The 21,120-nt window shown below is 32.3% G+C and overlaps 1 protein-coding gene across 1 annotated transcript in view; it reads right to left on the bottom strand.

Moving 5' to 3' along the window:
• The window catches only part of LOC119637561 (double-stranded RNA-specific editase Adar), a 129,811-nt gene extending 109,038 nt beyond the window's left edge, over positions 1-20,773 (bottom strand). Inside the window, exon 1 of the mRNA XM_038033656.1 lies at positions 20,352-20,773. The gene's annotated coding sequence lies outside the window, so the exon portion shown is untranslated. The remainder of the gene's footprint in view (positions 1-20,351) is intronic.
• Positions 20,774-21,120: the final 347 nt, after the last annotated feature.

Below are 21,120 nucleotides of genomic sequence, written 5' to 3'. Positions count from 1 at the left end.
TTTAGGCAAGATGCCAAAAGTACATAACATATAGAGAAAAAAACTAAACGACAATTACAAAACAAAGTAAAAACACGCTACAAAGACTGATGGAGAAGTGATGAGGAATAAGAGAGTGTAAAACGTATATTTGATTTGCTTGAAAGAGTATTTGCGTTGCATATGGGGATAATATAAGTAAAAACGTGTAACGATTTTCATTATCTTCAGCCGCACTGTGATACCAAATTATTAGGAAAAGACCGATTGTCTAACTAACAGGCAGGCAAACTTGCAGGTGCTTGCGAAAAATTTTGGCCAGCGACTTCTACGGCTAAAAGTGATGAGGAACTGGAAAATACCAGTGTACATAACGATTCAATTTGACGATTTTAATCTTTCTCTACATAAAATAACTGTTTTCCATTTAATATTTTTGATTTATTCAGTCTACGCCGATACAAATCATGGAGCGCTTAACATGTCATATTCCACCTTCAACACTTTTTCTGTTTAATTTGAAGAAATCTGCTTCCGAAGCCCACGAAACACGTTCAGAACCATATTGTGCAGCTACTCTCTGTTGGCTATTGTAACGGCTTAAAATTAGCGATTTTGATGTCAATGACAAAGAACGGCCTGGAGAATGAAAAAAGTTCGAGGACAATGATTTGCTAGGCTTATTGGACAAAAACCCAGCTTAAACTCTAAAAGAATATGCAGACAGTTTAGCAGTTGATAAATTAACTGTTTCTAGACGTTTACATGTAGTGGGAGAGATTCAAAAGGAGGGGGAATGCCTACCATGCGAATTGACTGAAAATGCCAGTTCGAACCATGTCAACACCGTGGTCTCATTGCTAGTCAGGCAAAAAACGAACGATTTTCTATGACGTATTGTGGCTGGCGATGCAAAGTGCATTTGTTATGGCAATTTCAATCACAAAAAGTCGTAGAGTTGTTCAGAAGAGCCATCCACATTGACAACGAAACCACAACATTTTGCTGCGTATATGGTGGGATCAGTAAGGTGCAGTGTATTACGAGCTTCTAGAATCAATTAAAAACGTTACTGCAGATGTCTGCCGACGACAACTGAACAAATTGAATGTATCATGTATTGTTGCAAAAAAGAGCAGCAATAGCAGCTAAAATTGCTACCATACGAAATGACGGAAAACGCTATTTTAGCCACTTGTTGCAATTGATGTCAACGATACATTATTGTAGCCCGAATGGAAAGTTTTGACACACCCAGCGTACCCACCAGAAGTTGCCCATTCTGATTATCACTTGTTTAGATCGACGCAGCGTGGCTTGGTTGGCATGGGGCTCCGCAAATTTGAAGAATTGCGAAAATGCGTCGATGATTGGACCGCTGCTAAACCAATGTCGCTCTTCGGCACGGTATTGCCATATTCTCAGAAAGATGGTGAAATGTTATAGAAAATGATGGAAAATATCAATATTTAATATTTGATAATTTGATCAATATACATTGTACGAATTTCTTTCCGTAAATATCTTTTTCAAGTGAAAAATTAGCCAACATTTCTACAAGCACCTAATATATGTATAGAATTTTATTAGCAATATGATCTTTAAGATGCGATCACAAATAAAAGAGCAAAGAGCGTGTTAATTGCCACTCACAGCATTTTATGAACTTACCTGTGGCATAAATTATTATAGAACACATGCGTACATAAAGATAAACCAGCGCTACAAGTCATCAGTAATTACGTTGAAAAACTGTTGCCTATTAAAAGGATCATATTCATATTATAAACCTTTTTACAACATCAATTTCGAGCTAAGCTTGAAAATTTGTTTTTCATTAATAAGACAAAGATAATACTTTTATTTCAAAGACCTACCATTGTAGTGACGCATAGATATTTTATGAGGAATAGAATCTTCTTTCAAACGTATACATGAAAAGAAAAAATGATCTCATTTCACAATCCAATATACCTACATAAAATTATAATTATATTTTAAAATTACATTTAATTTGTCCTATAGACCTATATTTAACATGGATTGAAAATTTCTATTCTTCATTCTTCATGAATGTCTACAAAGCCAAATTGTTCAAGGCATTTATGTATCACACAATTCTTTAGTCTACCTCTCCATTTCTTTTTTTTTTTTTTCTATAAATTATCTTATGACAATGTTAGCAAAAATGACATTCCTAAAACCCTGATAGCCATCATATTGATCAAGTACTTACCACTTTTGTTTTCTGTGTATCCAAAACATTTTTCGCTCATTGTTTAATACGTACAACATTCTCAAATCAAATTAATTATATAAAACATTTTATCAAGTTACAAAAAAACAAAACTAACAGATTTGCAACAACAGCAACGAAAATAACAACAACGATAAGAACAGCGACATCAAGTACAAAAACTAAGCAACAGTTGCAACAATAGCAATAATTATAACTAACATTAACAGACAATTAAAGATAAACAAACATTAGCAAATGCCAACAACGTATCTCAACAGATTAAAATAAAATTTATTTTGAATGATGTGCAAATGTGTTCATAAAAATAGCACAGAAACGCCACTAAGAAAGAGAATGCGTTTTATAGCTACAAAAAAGTTTATTTGCTTGTTCTAGGTTTCACAAGTCTGCGAGTGATTAAATGGTGGTATTAAATAAAAATTTTGATGTTAAATAAAACCAAAACAAGGAAGCCTTGGAGAGAATCTTTAATACTTATAATCCAAATTTAACTAAACCCAAAGTGTTGCAACATTCTTGAAAGGCACGGGAGGAAAATGATTCACGTAGCCTTTGCTCTTCTTTCCAATTGACAAAAGACGTTGCAGACGTTATGCTTCCGCCCTCCTACCGTCAGTGCTCAAGTAGCCAAAGTTCAACGTTACCAATCACTCAACAAATCACCCAGCAAACTGCCAAGTTCTACTTTGTCTTGTCCCTTCGACATTTTGAACAAGTGAACTGCGCATGAGGCATTTACGCATCAATCCAAATGTTTATCTTAATACGTTTGACATGTATATGCGTCATCACTTGACTATAATTACTTTCTGTGTAAGCAAGTTTTAAAAATATATCACAAGGAACCGGCTAATAGGTCTGGGGATTTCTCTTATATAAACAATTTCATGTTTCCGATTCTTATCTTTGTCTTCAACATGTTCCAAATATTCGCATACCTGCATGTGATACAAACTGCGTTTATAAGCTAATCTCACCTACACTTTGTTGCCCACATCATACTGTTCACTTTACGAAGCGTAAGGTCTATTTTTTCACAGGCGAATAAACGTGCTTCTAATTGTTTAGGTGGCTCATTACTTCTATAAGAACCCCTTAATGCAGGGATGAACTTCGCTCTATTTCTTAAGCTCAAGAAACTTTGAAAGGTTAACATATAGTGAGTGTATTCCCACGTTTACAATAATCCTAAGCGGATATAAAAACTCGGAATTCTTCAGCTAAGCTTGTGGGCAGCCATCCGCATGTGAAAAATCCCTTAAAAACGCCAAATTGTGTCAATTTATGTTTATAATTTGTACTAAGTCGCCTTATTTTTTACGCTTTTCGTCTAAAAACATAGTTGACATGAAAACTGATATTAGTAAATATGGGTACACCGTAAATTCGCTTTGATTTTACATAAAAAATATGATGTTCCAGGCTACTAATAATATACCTGAAGGAAATACTATGGCACGGATCTTAAAGCTACATTAAGCAAAAATGGTGGTTATTTAATTCAAGCCTTGTAAAATTATTGTAAAAAGGGTGTGGCTCTATCTTTAAGCTTCTATCAATATCGAAGCTTCATATGAAACGTATTTTACGCGTAAAAACTGAGTGTTACGCACATCATTCTGGGAACGTCGTTAGTGTGCTACTCGGAGGAAAAATATTTTACCAATATAATTACTACCCCGCCATTGCAGCAGATTATTTTCGAAGCAATCTGGAAGAATTGTACGTCCCTTACTCTGACAAACCCATAAATTATTAGGAACGAATCACGGTGTTTTCATTCAGAAAAAACATTGCTTTAAAAAATGTATCTTTCAAAAACAATTCGTTGATATAGCGAGTAAGTGATTGTTCGATTTTTGGTGGAAGAAAGAAGAAAATAATCATCTTTTATATTCAAAATTTCTAAATTAATATTAAGAAAGAAAATCCATAAGCGCACATTTACAACTTTCCATCAAAAGTTTTTGTAAATGCAAGGTTATCGAAAAAAACCTTCATTATAAATAAACTGAAAACAACATACGAATTTTAAAAAACGATCTTTTAATTTTGTTCTATTTATTGATAAAAAGTTTGTGCTACTTTTCTAATTAATTTTCTAAAAACAATTTGACAACTGTAGCAACAACCCAAACATTTCAATCAATCACATATATAAACAGAGAGACAGCTACACTATTCTATGTTGTTCCTATTGTTGACGATGATAATGATGTTGATGACTCTATAAAAATAAACTGAATAGTAATCTTTCCAATTAAATGAAGCACAATAAAAAAAGGAACACGTGGTCATTTTATACCTGCGGAAAAACATATCAAAGGAGAAAAAATAGAATGCACGCTAATTTAAATATTTCTTATTTACTTGATATTCTGTTGGTGATTACCTCAAAGTCTCTTAATCATTAACATTTACGAGTGCATAAAATTGAATGTTATTTGTTACGGCTACAATACAGTACAATTGCTTTTGCTGTTGATAGTGTGCTGTTTAAGCATTGAAGAAGATATGTCAAAAGTTTTTTTTTCTGTTTCCTACTTTTGCAAAACTATTTCTAATTCGGATCTATCCTAAGCGATGTGGTGCTCTGTTTATATTCTATTATTGTGTACCTGCCATCGCAAAGGGTATTAATATTTTTATCCGAGGTAACAGGTACGCTCTATATATTCTCATATAACGTGCGATTACAAATTTATCTGTGACTTTCTGTCCATAACGTCGTCAGTCTTTTGAAATTGAGTCTTTGAATCTTGAGCCTTTGCCACTTCTAAACCAATTTATGTATAACGATAATAAATTAGTCATAAACATTTAAGATCAATATTTCTTTATCCTATAGAATGCACATTATTAGCAACAATATTTCTAATTTTTCTTTTTCAGTGGTTTTTAGGTTTTCAAGTTTTATCTGTTCATATAAGAGCCATTTTTCAACTTTCTTATTTTATCTATTTTAGCTCCAGTCAGAATTCCGGCAATAAACGACAAAAAAGCGAGAATGCCTAAATACTTTCATTTATTCGAAATCTTGCGCAGATCGGGAATATTCGCAGACTTTTATAAGCTCTTGGCTAAATTTTCCAATGTTGCAAACCAGGCTACAAAACTGCATACTATCCATCTTTGCTGCCGAATATGGTGAGTCAAATAAGCCAACTTCACTTCAGATAAATATTTAGATTAATACTTAACCAAATTTCTTTACTAGCCAACGTTCCTATTAATTTCATGACGATTCAAATAAAATAAACAATAATACAGTGGTACCCTCTTTTTTTTGCTCCTTGACTGTTCCATGACTTTCTTTCATTCTTCTTAACAGTATTTGTCTATAATAGATATAACTTACCATATCATAGTAAGCAGAGCAAGAATGTAAAAAGTATTTTCGTCATTTACCTTCCTGCGATCTAAGTATAACAGCCTTTAACATAATTAACAACTAAGCTAGTCTTAGATATAGTAAACTCTTAAGAATGACCTTAGAAGTTGCATGGGTTGGCTTAGAAAATTCAACTTAAATCGTAGATTTCCAGCTTTTATGGTATTACGTCTCAATAAAATAAAATATTTTGTTTGGTTAAGACGAATAGAATTTTGTTTTAAATAAGTACTTTCCATTCAAAAGTTGTAACTGCAAGCACATTAACGGATTAAATTTTTATTTTTTAAGCATCTTCTCAAATTCCATCATTTAAATAATAATTCAAAGTTTGGACACATCTTCTGGAGGTAGTCCGTGTTCAAGAATCTGAAATTAAGAAAACTTCTTTAGAGACTGCCACTTAAGCTCCGAGCTTAGTTAATATGTAGAAAGTGAGTCCCATTTTATTTCTTTTCGTAAAATAAATACTTGAAATTGCATCAAGTCTTACTAATTGTAAGCCTATCAGTAAACCGGAAATCCCCGGTAGGGATTTTGTTCAAGTTCTTAAGCTTTTTACCTCAGTTTTTTAGATTTATTGAGATGCGAACATAACCATCAATACCTTTGTGAAATATATTTATATACAATTTTACTACTTCAGATTATTACATCTAAAAGAGAACCTTTTTACAATGATCACGAACATTCCTTCGCTTCTGTGGTGTTACGTTCTAATATTTCTACTTCTCGCTCTTAATGTACAAATAAAAAATGAAAAAATATTCCAAAAATCGATAATTTGATGAACAATTCACATTTAAGATGTGATTGCGCCATTACCATCTAGCTTGGTGGTTATGACACGCGCTCTGAGCAAAACGGCACTACATGTCAAACTGACGGCGGAATACTCGAATCATTGCAATACGATCTATGTTTTTGCTTACAACTTGTATGAGTCTATCGTAAGTGCACTCTGGATGGTTTGAATGTCTCTTTTATTCTTTTTACGCACTAACTGAGGCTTTACGACAAATGCTTTCTATTGTTCTACACACACTACCAAAAGATGAAGCTTAAGTGTTTACAAAATTCAGAAGATAGATTCAGACACCTATTAAAGTATGCATATTCTTGACCAGCAGCAAATTTCGAAGCTTCAGGAAACCCGTAAAATATACAGTATATATTCTTGATTAGGATCAAATTTTGAATTGATTTCACCCTGTTTGTCTGTCGGCTTGCGTAATGTTAATGGCAAACATTGTACTGGCTAGGTAAATAAAGTTATTGGCTTCAAATTTTGTAAGAGCATTTAAAATCCTTGCACGCAAAATGGCATTGAAAACAGACCAATTCGGTTTAAGGGCACGCTCACAAAAAAACCAATTTAAAAACTCTGTTGTCTAGACGGAAAAAATTCCGTTTTTTACTCATTACACAAACTGCAACAGATAAATAAAATAAAAATTGGAATGTATTATATATTCTATGTGTAATGCCTATCTGCCTGCATAAAACTAACACAAAAAAATCAGCCACGCTTAATTAATATAATGTCGAAATATCATTTTTTTTGTCAACACTTTTATCACACCCAGAAGCGAACTTCAAAAACCCCATTAAGCATTGTAATGTAAAACACCGATTTGTGATTTTGGGTTTCTATTCCAGTCCTTTTGAAATTAAGTTCGAACTGATTGTAACTTTTAGGTTAGTGTAGGTTTCGTTCACAGTTCCTAGGAGATCTATTTACAAATTACTTACAGAAATTTATATAAGAATTCTTCTCGTCTTGTCCGTTTGAATATAAAGTTTCAACTCCCCTAACTGCACTGATTTTGCCTTCCGCAAATATTCTACTTACATGCCCTTTTACAAGCAAGTTATCAATACCAAACTTCACTGGGGCATTTTTATGTTGATCCCTTTTTCTGCAGAATGTCCTGCGAATTGTTGTTAAGCTTTTCGACAATCACCAGCTGCATGAGACATGGGGAGCGTTATGAACGTGTATTTGATTTCACCATTTTTGTAATTTGGTTTCTTTAATAATTAACTCAAGTCATAAAATATGAGATTTTCACACTAGTATATGTATTCTCAACCGATCTCAAATTCTGAATGTACTTGAACATGTTCGCTTGTGCATCCCTGCAACTTTGCGCACCCCGTTTGCAAAAATGACCGAAAGTGCACATCTACATGGATGGAGGATAAACTGAAAATGCTTTTGCTTTCCGCATTTCTTGCTCGCTACTCATTAATTAGAGCTGACACGTGATAAACATTTCCAATTTTATACTACAAAATTAGAAAAATTAGCTAAGCCTCTCACTTGCTTAGCATGGCTATATCCATTGATCTGGGATGCGCAATTCTACCGCTTATGTTCACGGCATATTAATTTACCACTTGCTTCTATCAATGAGTTTGTTTGAGCAGCATTTTTGCTCTTATGAGAATATTACAAGAATGGATAAATTAGTTAAAAACAGCTTTTATTTTGAAGCAGAATTCGTATGCTGTCACGAATGTAAAACAAAGTAGTGACTAACGATGCGCAAAACTCGAAATGATCAACCCCGAATAAGAATTTTTTTTATTTGCCATATATTTGTAGGTTTGTTAAAAATTAATGTAGGTTTGATGTCAATTAACCACCAGTACGTTCTAATCTACATATAATCTACATGTTTTGTGGCTTAGAAACTTTTCATTTACTAGTTTAGCAATAGACTCTCTAAGGAAAGAGAAAGAAAGAATTGGGAAAGTGTCGTTGTGTTTTCTAAAAATATAAAATCCAATTTTTTTTTTAATACATTGCATTGAGTGGTTTTCAAGTAAAATCATTCTCTCAGGCTAAGCATACAAATTAAAAATCTGAATACTGAAGAGCAGGCGAAGTGGAAATTTTTCCTTGCGATGTTTATCAACAAATTAAAAAGTAATTAATTTAGCTGACAATTAAGTGAAGATGTGATTTTCGTAGAAAGTTAAGACGAAAATTTACCTTACACAAAAATAAAAAATAAGTTGACATATATGAATCGCGATAAACACACTTAACGGTTCTCTAGTTTCATTAATTAAAAAGGTTGGTTTAAAGACAATAAAAGGCACCTCAGTTCAAAAGAGCAATTTTTTTCATGCAAAAGCATGTGGCAAAAGAATTGCTTTAAAGATAAACACATACTTTCTCGACTTACAAACCTTTCATATCACCACCCATATCATATTAAATACCAATCATTGACTCCGTTTGGATTGTTATATTCTAGACCATTTGTTTTACAAGAAGATATTACATTTTGGTGTTTGTATTCAAATCCCTGAAAAACTTGAGATAAATAAACCTCTTGCTATACAAATCTATTCACACACAGCTTATCGTTACACACATATGCTTTGCAAGTTTGGAAAAGAAATATTTTTATCACATATAACAATTTATAATGAAAAAAACTACATTTTTTTTTTTAAAAACTTAATATAACGATTAATTTTTAGACACACTACATAAGAAATAATAACAGTAACTAAGTTTTACCATTTAACACGATATTCTTAAAGGCAATGTATGGTAACAAGGTGCTAGTAAATAGTTCCTGCGAAGCCGATGCAGTCCGATGTAAAAAAAACTTTACATCTACAGAGATGACTCTAAAATCGACTAGAACATACTAGCTGGGCTCTAGACATTCGCAAATCGATCGATCCTATAAAACAGTGGCGAACCACAGCATTGTTTCCCAAACACGCATGTGATTAGTATGGCTATCTAATGAAACCGCAAACCGCTTGTAGGAACATACGCTTCTACTAGAATACTCAAGTTATCATAAGGGCTTTAGATGGCTGCTATAAATAACTTAGCGCCTCGATCTAATTTGTATCTTAACTCGAATCCGGGACATTTGTTCCCGTAGCATTTTTAGCAATGGGACCCGATTTGGGCTTAATGACTTTAAATTTGCATTGGCCCGTACTGTTTAGCTAAAATCAAGGTCAAGGTGGTTTTAACAGGATAACTCAATATCCCACCATAATGAACGTAAAGTTAAAATTATTTAAAAATGAAGTTGGTTTTTGAACACGCTTTATAAATACCTTTTGTTTTCAGTATATATTTTTGCTCAGTTATTCTTAATTATCAAGATTTGGAAAAACTATATTGACTGACACAGATGTGATCTCTTAAGGAAGAAAATTCATGTTATATAAACAAAACCAACCAATGACTGTCGAAATTTCACATTATTTCAATCATATATTTATAAGTTAGTATAACAGTTTTAGTGACGTACTATTGTTATTTTGAAAATACTTGGAGAAATTTAAAATTCTTGTCTAGGTTAAACATATTTGATAGAAAATACATCGCGAAATATGAAAAAATTCAGAAGATTTTTCGTGGTCATCGAAATGTCAAATTTGCCAAGCATAACTGATGTTTTAACGATATTAACAAACACTCATTATTTTGCATAAAAATTTGAATAAGGGAGAATTATTTTCCGTATGCATATAAACTCTGCTGACAGTGGAACAAAAACTTTCGAAAACCGAATGAGTGACTACAGTCTACTTATACATTTTCATTGCGGAAACTGAAGTTCATATAAAAAACGCACCAATATGTTAGAGAGGCGCTTCGTATCATTTTTGATGAATAATTTTGCAAGAAACAAAAAATGTTTTTATCTTACGGAGTTTCAGTACTGACCGCTGTACGATGTTCTACTACAAGTAAAGAGAAAATATAAATGAATTTCCTACTCCAGAAATTGTTGTCAAACAATTTTGTTAGTAACATATTTTGTTAACCAGTATATAATAATTTCCTAGACAACTGATTTCTTGTAAATGTCGATTACTTTTAAAATAAAAAGATTATGTTAAATATTTTTCTTAGCATTTTTTGTTTTCTTTTTGTACAAATGAAAAACAAGAAGTCTAAACTAAAAATTAATATAATAAGATATCTTACAATTATTAAAAATATTGATTAGAAAAAATTAAAACTATGTAAATATTTCCAATGTTGTGTGTTTCGTGTTTGTTTTCATAAAAGTAAAATGTTAAGAATAATTTTTAATTAAATTTTAATTTTTAAATGCTATTTATACACAAAAAGCAAAAACTTGTTTACATTTCTTTTAAATTATTTATTCAGTGCCAGTAGTAATGTATTTTTTGGATAACTTTGATTTTTTAAAATAAAAAACATTAATTGTATGGCAGTAAGAGAAGAATGACTTTAAAAACAGTATTTTGCTTGATTTTCATAACTTGTTCTTATATTATTCAGTCGCTAAAAATAAAAGCTTTAAGTTAGTTTTAAAAGTTAGTCATCCTTCCACGTGCTACAACATAAATCACATTCGCATTCCTGTAATGATGATGTGTAGAGAAAACATTTTACAGCTTGTAACACTCTCCTCTTCAGATATATCGCAAAAAAATCTTAAGCTATCCGACTTTCCATCAAAAGTTTGATATTTATGACTATGTATGCACTAATAAAAAATTCAAGTTATTTCAATTGCGAGTGAAGGCAATCAATTTCAGAAAAGTTAGACGCTAGAACGAAGCGATCTACACAACTGACATGCTGAATACACAAAAGGAAATCTTCCCATGTAATGTTTTTTAGCATTCCCGTCCCTTATTACATTTGGGCACACGAACGATATGTAAGAAATGGTTGCGAAAATCGCTAAAGGCGGCTAAACAATAGATGAGCAAAAAGCAAATAGCTAAAATCAATAAGTCTGTAAATTATTTATTCAGACAGAAATTGATGGGAATTTAATTAAACCGCATAAAATTTGTTTCACAGATAAGAGTAAACCTATGGAGATAAGAGTAAACATCTGAAGTATCTGTGAGCCGTGCATTGTGCTTTACTAAAGCTGGCTTAGAAAAGTTGTAAACGCTTCTATAAAGAGATATCTCTTATTTATTTAAAGAATCATTACATACACTTTTTGTACCCACTTTCAAACCATCCCTTATCCTTCCGCGTATAACATCCGTAAATAGGCTCCCAACGAACCTTCATATTTTTAGTATGTACTTAATTGGCATAGGACTCCGTATTGACTTAGCAATGTTCCTATAGATTACATAAATATAAATTTGAAACTTGATAAAAACTGCGCATAAACACTAAAAAATTATTTCTAGGTTCACAATAGAAGTCAAGTAGAAAATGAATTAAAAAAATGAATCGCCCCGCCTAGTAAAAGGCAAAGTGTACGAACTTCAAAGTCAATTGCGAGTATCCCAACAAGTTTTTGGTTGAAACAGTATGATAAGAGTTTTCTATCACTAAAATGAAAGCTTATGTATAAGCTCTTAAAGCTAGAAGAATAACAATTAAAAAGAAACAAAAACCATTGAAAAAATATCAATGCTGCCGATTTTAGTACGTAAGTAAGTTAAGGAGAAACAAGAAATATGTGGAAGACGTTTATCAGCAAATCTAGGGAAGCACAAGTTGCAACTGCAAAATTTCGTTTTTTACCGTGACTTAAGCAATATCAATTGCGAACTTGTGCTGACGAAAATAAGTAAACATAACTGGGACTTTATATTATGGAAAAAGGTGTTCTTATGTTACACACTATCTGTCGTAGTTAAACTAAAAACTAATTTTACGAGGCCTGTTCAGAGAAAAGGCGACTCTTTATTTTTCTTGACAAATAAATTTCAAAATTATCCCCCTTAGATGTAATGAATTCATGCCACCACTTTACCCAAACAGCGAAGCACTTCCGATATGCACGTTCTCGTATAACCTTGAGGTCTTTCAAGGATGCAATCTTTATCTCCTTAATAGTTGCAAAAATTCGTTGTTTCACAAGTCCTTGTAGTTTCAGGAACAGGAAAAAATCGCAGGGAGCCAAATCCGGTGAATTTGCTGACTGCGGGATGATTACAGCATTGTCTCGTACTGTTGTGTCACACTCTTTGTGTTCAAAATGTCCAAAGAAATTGCATGGCATGAGCCAACCGATGAGCCGGCATCCCCAGCAACTTCTCTCTAATAGTATTGGACGAGGCTCTATAGCAATTTTCTTCAATGCTTCAACGTTTTTGTCGGTTGTTGAGGGGTGTGAACAGATTGTACCGCTTATAAACATTTTTTTTTTTTATTCAAAGTAGACTCGCTAATTACCGCAGTCAACATTTTAAGTGAGTGAGACCACCTAATTTTGTTTTTCACAAAAAATTTACACATTCTTTGATTTACTTTTTTCGATGACAAAATATCACCAATCACCCCAAACACGTTTAACCTTAAAACAAATTAAAAATGCAAAATAGCTGGTAGTGTCAACTTTTGTTGGGGACATGTGTACCAACGTGATAATAAAAAAAAAATGGAATGTACGTAAACTCACGAAATTTGAAAAGTCAAAGATTTTCTTGAACACATCTTGTTATTGAAGGCAAAACTAAGGCAAATTTCACGGCTAATACATTTTCCATTTATCAAAATGTAAGATAAGCGCAACACCGTTTTATTGGAATGCTTGGAAAGTGATTTCATTTTATTTCACCAAAGCGACGGACAAATTTCTTATAAAGTATGAATATTTTAATTTTATTTTAAACGGACAAACTCGATAAATTTAGTCCCCCAACAATCAGCAATTTGCGTCAATTAATACCTTGCATCTTCAATATGAAAATTGTCGGAATAAAGTTCTGCAAACACATTTTCGCTCTGACATTCCATTAATACATCCCCTCCATAAACATGCAATCAATTTTTTCCTTGCTTGAACAGCATTTTACGTTTTCGATGTTGAAAAAGTAAAGTTTATGTGTCGAAAATGCTTAGAATACCCATCTTTGCCAAAGAAATTGGTTTTTTGCGCATTGCTCATATACTACAGCCGATAAATGTGTCATAATTTGAGCATATATTCTATGGCAATGCTATAGTGCCTGCATAAAAATGGAAAAAGTCGACCACGCCTACTTAATATCATGCATCGAAATTTCAATTTTTGCCAAAATTTTTATATAGGACGAAAGCAAACTTAAAAAGTGTTTTAAAACGTATATATTTTTGATTAGTATCGGAATGCACCTAAGCATATTCAGTTATTCGTCCGCAAATCAATGTGAGATCAGTGGTAAACATTCCGCCGTTTGCAAAAATGAAGATATCGCCAATAAACTTACAAAAGAATTTGAAAATGAGAAAAACCGGTCAAAGGACACACCTATGCGACGAAAACTGAACACTTTGCTTTCCTTGTTTTTTGTTCGTTACTCATAAACTGCAACAAATACACGATAAGAATTTCAACTCTTATTGTAAAAAATAAAGGGAATTAGGCACGTCTTTCGAATATTGTACAGCAAAAAAAATTCGTTCTTTTTTACGAGTTTTGAGAATAACGATGGTGGGTATAAAAGATACGGTCACAAACGAATATAATTTTCTTGTTTAAATGTGCTGAGAGCACGAAGAAAAAGAACAATTGATTTCTTAAAACAAGCCAATAAATTCTAGGAGCAGAAAATGGAACAAGCACTGATGCCTTTTTTTTTTAAATTGCTAGTCTAGATATCCACGGAGATAAGATGCACCGAAAACAAGTCCTCGAACATTAGAAAAGTTGTTTAACACAATTGTTTTGTTCACAATTGGCACTAGGAGAAATAGATTCCTCAAGGATCAGCTGGTTTGTTGCGATGATAAGAGCACCGCAAATTTTTGGAAATCTTTTGATATTGATTTTCTCGGCATTGATTGGATATACGAATGGAACGACATTAGGATCAATATGCAAGTAGAGAAGACAGTGTAGTAATACACTCTTGAAAGTCCGACTTTTCCATTGTGCTGTCTTTAATTAAGGTGCCAAAGCTTGCGAATTTGGCTGCAAAGACTGACTGCTCAGTTTCTATTTCATATTTCGGTACCCAAAAATTTTTATTTTAGTTCCGTAAGTGAAAATGGTGTTCTTCACTTTGTTAATGCAACGACTTTAAATCATTGTGTTAGAAAAGGGATAGATAAGGCATAGGTTGAATATTGAATAGTCCACAAGTCGAAGACAGGATTTTAGAAACCACAATACGCCCATATGACTATTGAAATAAAATTATTCGTAGATTTCGCGAATAGTTTTTCCATTTTAATCCGCCAGGGCAATTTTTGTACTTAACATACGTGATCTCTATCGAACACCTGCAGCAAGCGATCACAGGCCGCATATTATTCTTAATTGCCTATTGGCACCTGCCCCCAAATTGATTTTTTTTACTGTTATCTAGTACCTACTACAAATTTCGACGCTATTTTATATGCGACCCCATTGTGCATAAAAAATTGCAAGTCAAAGGACACCCAAAGTACAAAATAAACTGGAAACACCTGATAAAGATATTTTATTTCAATGATTATTCATTGACTGAAGAAGATCCACATCTGCACAAATACGAAAAAGTATCGTACCCGCAGGTATTACCGCATGATTATTTGATTTTCTGAGATTAGAAAGTAATTAATAGCATCGACGAATAAATTTTTGCAATATCAGTCTATCTTTGAAAAGGTTGAATCCTCCAAGTAGTCTTGATCGCCTTGAAAAATAAAAAAGTCTAGTGGAAAATGGAATGTCTCCCAGTGATCCAATTTTGATTCTTGTTTATCACCATTGTCTGCATTCACTGGTGATTTGATAGAATTATCTTCACCTAATTCATCATTGTCAGCCAACGCTGGTCCTGAAAAAGCAATTTTGCTAGGCAATCAAAGCTCCGTTATACCAAAAGTTACGCTAGCCGATAAAAAGGGTCGTTTCCCCCAACACGACCATATTCTTAAAGGTGGCTTCTGATCAACTAAACCACTATGCCTCTGCTTTTAGTTTGATTGAGATATCTAGTGTAAATTCTTCCAAAGTTACCTATGACCGAGTTATGAACTACTTAAACCGCCGCTTAAATGGCTGCCGGGACAAATCCGAAACGAGTGGCTAACCCTTCAGTTCAGATGCGGCATTCTGCCCTCCGACTGTCGAATGTGAAAGTCTACTTTCATAATGCCACTTCAGAAAAAACGGCCAACAGATGATACTAGTAATTAAAAATGAATTGCGAAACTAAGGGGCGAACTAAGGGGGGGACAATAAGACGTCTTTTTCGGTTTCAGATTAAAAACTTTCAAGCGGTAAACACAATGATCAGCCGCGCTGTAGCATGCAAAGCAGCTCAAAGGGCTCTTAACGCTATCTGACTAGCTCGCCGAAAATTGGGGGGTTCCTGAAAGTGATTTTGCCCTATAGAATCTTTATAAATTTAGATGTAAGTGGATGTGTAGTGAATGTGAGTGTGTTAGGTGATCACCTACTTCGCCAGCCAAAATCAAAACAACATAATTAGATTACAAACATTTTATTAAAGTGTTGTTGTTACAAATGTCTTAATCTAAAAGTGTCAAATGTGTATTCTGATTCAAAAATTATGATTATAATAAAAATAAGAATTATAATCTACATTAACAAAAAAAAATAACAACTCACCGAATGTACATTCGAGATCTTGGAAACAATTAACAACTTGATAAATCTAATTTTGAAACTACTGCCACTCGTATCTTCACATATGCAACGTAGTCCAATATTTCTTCAATGTTTTCGGCAATTTACGTCATTAATTTTTCTCCCAAAATTTACCACCGATTTGATTTCCGCATTGACCGGCTTGCATGTGCACAATTACACGCATTTTGTGTTTTTGGTTCTTTTGAAACTAGCGATAGAGTCTCTTTATTCTCGCTTTCTTAGCTCTTTCTTAGTGCCGTAAGAAATGTTTTTTTTTTTTTTTCTTTCTTTTTTTTTTAACTTAAAAAAAAGTCTTCTCTTTTCTGACGACAAACTTCAACTGAATATTTTTTTGTTTTTGTACTGGGAATATCTTTTTTTTCAAGGGTCAAAATGACTCAGGAGTCCGGTCACGTCATTAATATAATTAGTGAATTGAATTATTTAATGCACTCGCGTTGGATTGTCAATTTTCTTCTTTTTTTTAGATTACTTAAAAAAGGTCTTTACTTTATATTGTTATACACATTTTTTTTTTTTAAATTTTTACATTTATTTTTTTTTTATTTTATTTATTTTTACTGAACTGAACAAAATCCAAAAATTGAAAAATTAAAAAAACGTTCCCAACAAAAAAAAAACTTGACATCCCAAAAAAAAATAAAACCAACGCCTACTTGTTTTCCTACAGCGTTACTATATTGTTTTCCGGGAAAATAAACAAAACAGACGATAACACTATCGCCGGGGAAGGCCGCCATTAAATACCCTACAACACATTGTCCAACACTATTCCTATTCTTATTATAGAACACAAAAATTATATCTTGTTTTTAGATAAAGATACCTTTCGTGTATGTATTTATGGGAAAATGCCCCAAAAAACGCAACTTAATGTAGCAAAAATTTAATCCTTACATAAGACAAGATCCAAAAATGGGCGTAGATGGTCCAAATTATGTAGAGTTCCCTTTTGTATGAAATTACCACTATAGGTCAATTAAACAGTTCATTTTTTTATTTTGAAATACTATTATGATATAATTTTTATCATGAAGAATTGAAAATTATACCTTTTTGAGGTATAAATCAGAATTTTCATTATATGGGAGAATGTTCGAAAACTGCCCCACCTGGTCCAAAGTTTCTGTATAATAAAAGGTGGATTTATCTTAAGTCTATCTGCGCATTACATACGTGCGCGCCAAAATAATATACCCTATACTACAAGTGGTGTAGGGTATACACATACGGTTTTAGGATCAAAAAAGAGAAATCAACATAAACATAAACAACAAATTTATAAACAATAACAATAACAAAGTTAATATAAAAGTAGACAAGCTTGTATATTGATTAGTGATAAAGAAGATTGATTAGATGTACGTACAATATACGTCTTAGATATATTTTTGCGTATTAATTGATCCATAATTTAAAAATTACCATTTATCACTCTCTAAAAAAACCATTTGATGAATATATTTCAACTTTAAAATAAATGGTCTTTATTGCTTGTTTTTCAATTTCTTACAAAATATTAGCTTAAAAACATGGTACAAACGGAAACTGCAAATTGCATAATATAAAAGATATATGTACATTAGTGTAAGATTAACATAAATTAGACAAATAACCTTAGAATTTAAAAGAAACGATCATCATGTTTTTTTTTATTTGTATGTATACATGCAAATCTGCCTAAACTTTTTGAGAGGTTAGTTACTAAAAGACTTACCAAATCACTGACGTCGAGTTTGTCTGTAACTCAGCATAGTTTTTCCAAGCGAAGATCAAGCTCTATAAATCTATTAGAGTTGACTTGAAATATTTTTGAGGCCTTCGCCTATTTTTATTTTATTTGTACATGGAATTCATCTAATAAATTAACAGTCGAATTTAATCGGCTCTTAGAAATAATTCTTATGCTAAATGTTATTAATAACGATTAAAAAGTATTTAAAGAAAAATAAAGAAAAAATAAGAAAATAAAAGGCACAAAAATCATATATAAATAAACACAGAAAAAGAAAAGAAAAAAAAGCATGTACGATGAGTACATGACACAGAGGCACACACATAAACGATGTATATCCTTGCAGGAGGTGAACCCCCAAGTTATTGCAAACATGCAAAAGCTAGGCAAGTGACCATAGCGAAAATATGTAGTCCAATGTTCGAATCCTATGAAGATTAGAAGCTAATCTGCATACGACAGTGCCAAGGGCACGTATTTAGAATTGATTTGATAGTTTTAGCGAATCCGATAATGAGATTATAAACAAACGGATGTTACCTGTACTGATTTCTCGAAGGCTTTGAAAGTTCATCGTAATCTTTTAATGCTTAAATTGAGACAACTTGGCTTGTCTGCTACCATGCTACTATTTTTTCGGAACTATCTGCTGGAACGTACGATAAGAATACTGTTGGTGGATATGTTTAAATGATTCACCTATGTGTATCACGGCATCGAAGTGCTTGATCTTTGCTAATGATATAAATCTTCCACTCATTTAACTCCGTTAATATTATGACAATATAATATATGTAAAGAAACAGGGAAGTTAGATGAGTTTAATCTTCCCTAAGATCGTACTTTTGATCAACGGAAAAGTTCAAAATGTTATAGCTATCGAGCATATATCGAGGTAAGGATGTATATTGACATACCAACATATGTAAACAGATATTAAAACCGAGCACTCCCCTTCTATTAGTAGTTTTAAGAAAATTACAAACTTTCTCCTTCACCAAATTTAAATTTTCGGTTGTTTTAGGTACAACCTCTATCAACTACTTTTGAAGCCCTGACGATTGTATCAATATTGTGGGCTGCAAATTAGCATATAGTGTTATGTACTTATTTGGTGGTCACATAGAGCAAGTTTGAGAATACAAAAGGTCCAACTGCTGTAGCCATAAAACGGTAGAAAAGCTGATATCCACCTAGAGTTTGATGCAACTATTTAAAGAAGATATCTAAAAGCTTAGTAAAGAAATGAAGTAAGTGATATTCATTTTCAGTCAACAAAAACAGAGAAGTTAATTTCCGCCAAAAATTTTTAAAGTCAAGCAGTTCTTTTTAACTTAGAAAGTCTTCAGTCTTGATGAATAATTTATGGATGGATATCACATACATACAATATTTTGGTTACAAAATAAGGCGAACATTATATATATTTCTAAAACAATTGACATGTGACTTATTTTGGTCGTTGTGAACATCCTCAAGGGCGGATTGAAAACTTCGATATATCAAGTTTTGGATTTATATATCCTCTATATTGCAAGGTACGGATTCTGCTGTCCAGCTGAATCCTTCCGAAGACAAATGTACGAATTACAAACAACTGAGTGACTGGAACGTACAGACTAGAGAAGGTGACTAAATCGATTTGAAATATGACGCTAATTACGGATATTTATGCACGTCGTGGCATCTCTGACGACTATTGCGTATTGCAAATGTAAAAACAAACCAAGTATAACACCATCCTTCCAGGTTAGGTAAAAAAAGCCTTCAAATTGTATCTTGCAGTTTATTCCCTATGTATTGATAGGATCAATGCTTTTTTTAATATCTAATATAAATATCTCGTTATGACGAGTTGCTGCTTGCTTCATAGATAAATCACCAACGGTTTTTATAAATAACTATTACTAGTAAATCGCAACCCTTAAAATAATTTCCTTAAATTTATGGAAGGCAATAAACTGAGACAATTCACTTGAAGAGATATATAATCGTTTATATTCTCTTTTGAAGAACAAAAATGGCAATTTACTAGCATTGATAATTCAATTCGAGTTTCAAACGCGTATTTCTAACAACAAAAACATAAATAGAACGGGATAAATAAAAATCAATAATTTTGCATTAGAAAATGTAAACCAGAAAGGAAAGAGCAAAAGAAAAAACTGCATACAAAAATCGCTGCAATAGAGAGGCAGGAAAGTGCCTATATATATAAGATTTGGAAATTATGGACAGTAAAATAAAATAGTGAAAATATAACTAAGAAAAATTGAAAGAAACCGAAATTTTGGAGGTGAAGAAATAAGGCAATATATTGAATTTGCTTGAAACATTTTTGCTTTTTGTGTATAAAATGTAGATAATTTTATCATTTGTTATTGATGAAACATGTATAAACTCGCCTACCTTTTTCAGTTCAATACATATAAAATTTGAAGACGTTTTTTCTTCGCTCAAAATTCGATATTATTTATAGCGTGTTAAACAATTATCGGAGGATTCGCTTCTTTTACAAAACAAATATATTAATTAACTAATTTATTTTGCAAATAATGTTTCTTACGCATTCTCTAAAGTTAAATTCTTTTTATATGGCACTAAATTAATAACAATAAAACACACTAACATCGAAGAGTATCACACTCCATTTGGAAAAAAAAACGCTGAGAAGCACAGTGTTAAAACAACAACAACTATGCAGGAAAACATAAAAACGAGACCGACAACTGCAAACCCAATCAAGTTCACACTTTACTATTAGCACAAAATAATTTTCTCTCAGTCTACGTTCAAGGCTTTTTTTTGTTTTACATTAAAAAAAAGGAAATATAACACAATTTTACCAATCTGAATAGGAAAAGTACCAAAAGTTGGTTGATTTTATTTAAGCAATAAATTTGCTTTACTATTCACTAGTTTTTCTGAGTAAAATATTGCGATTAATACATATAACCGTACCAACCCGTACCAAATCCGAAAGGAAAATGAATTTATAATTGATAAAGAAAATGAAAGCTCTTTTTTACCCCTCATCCCTTTAGAGTAGTATAAATAAGAAAAGAGAGAAATAATGTTTTGTTGCCATTCGTTTTAGAGCTTCTTCTTAGTACGCACTGAATGTATATTAAAACTTGGCAATCATAGTGTTTTGCTTTTGTTAAATTTTCGATGCTTA

Source organism: Glossina fuscipes, unplaced genomic scaffold (genome assembly GCF_014805625.2).
Source record: "Glossina fuscipes isolate IAEA_lab_2018 unplaced genomic scaffold, Yale_Gfus_2 60, whole genome shotgun sequence".
NCBI classification, from domain to species: Eukaryota; Metazoa; Arthropoda; class Insecta; order Diptera; family Glossinidae; genus Glossina; species Glossina fuscipes.
This window is presented reverse-complemented; position numbering and strand designations above follow the sequence as displayed.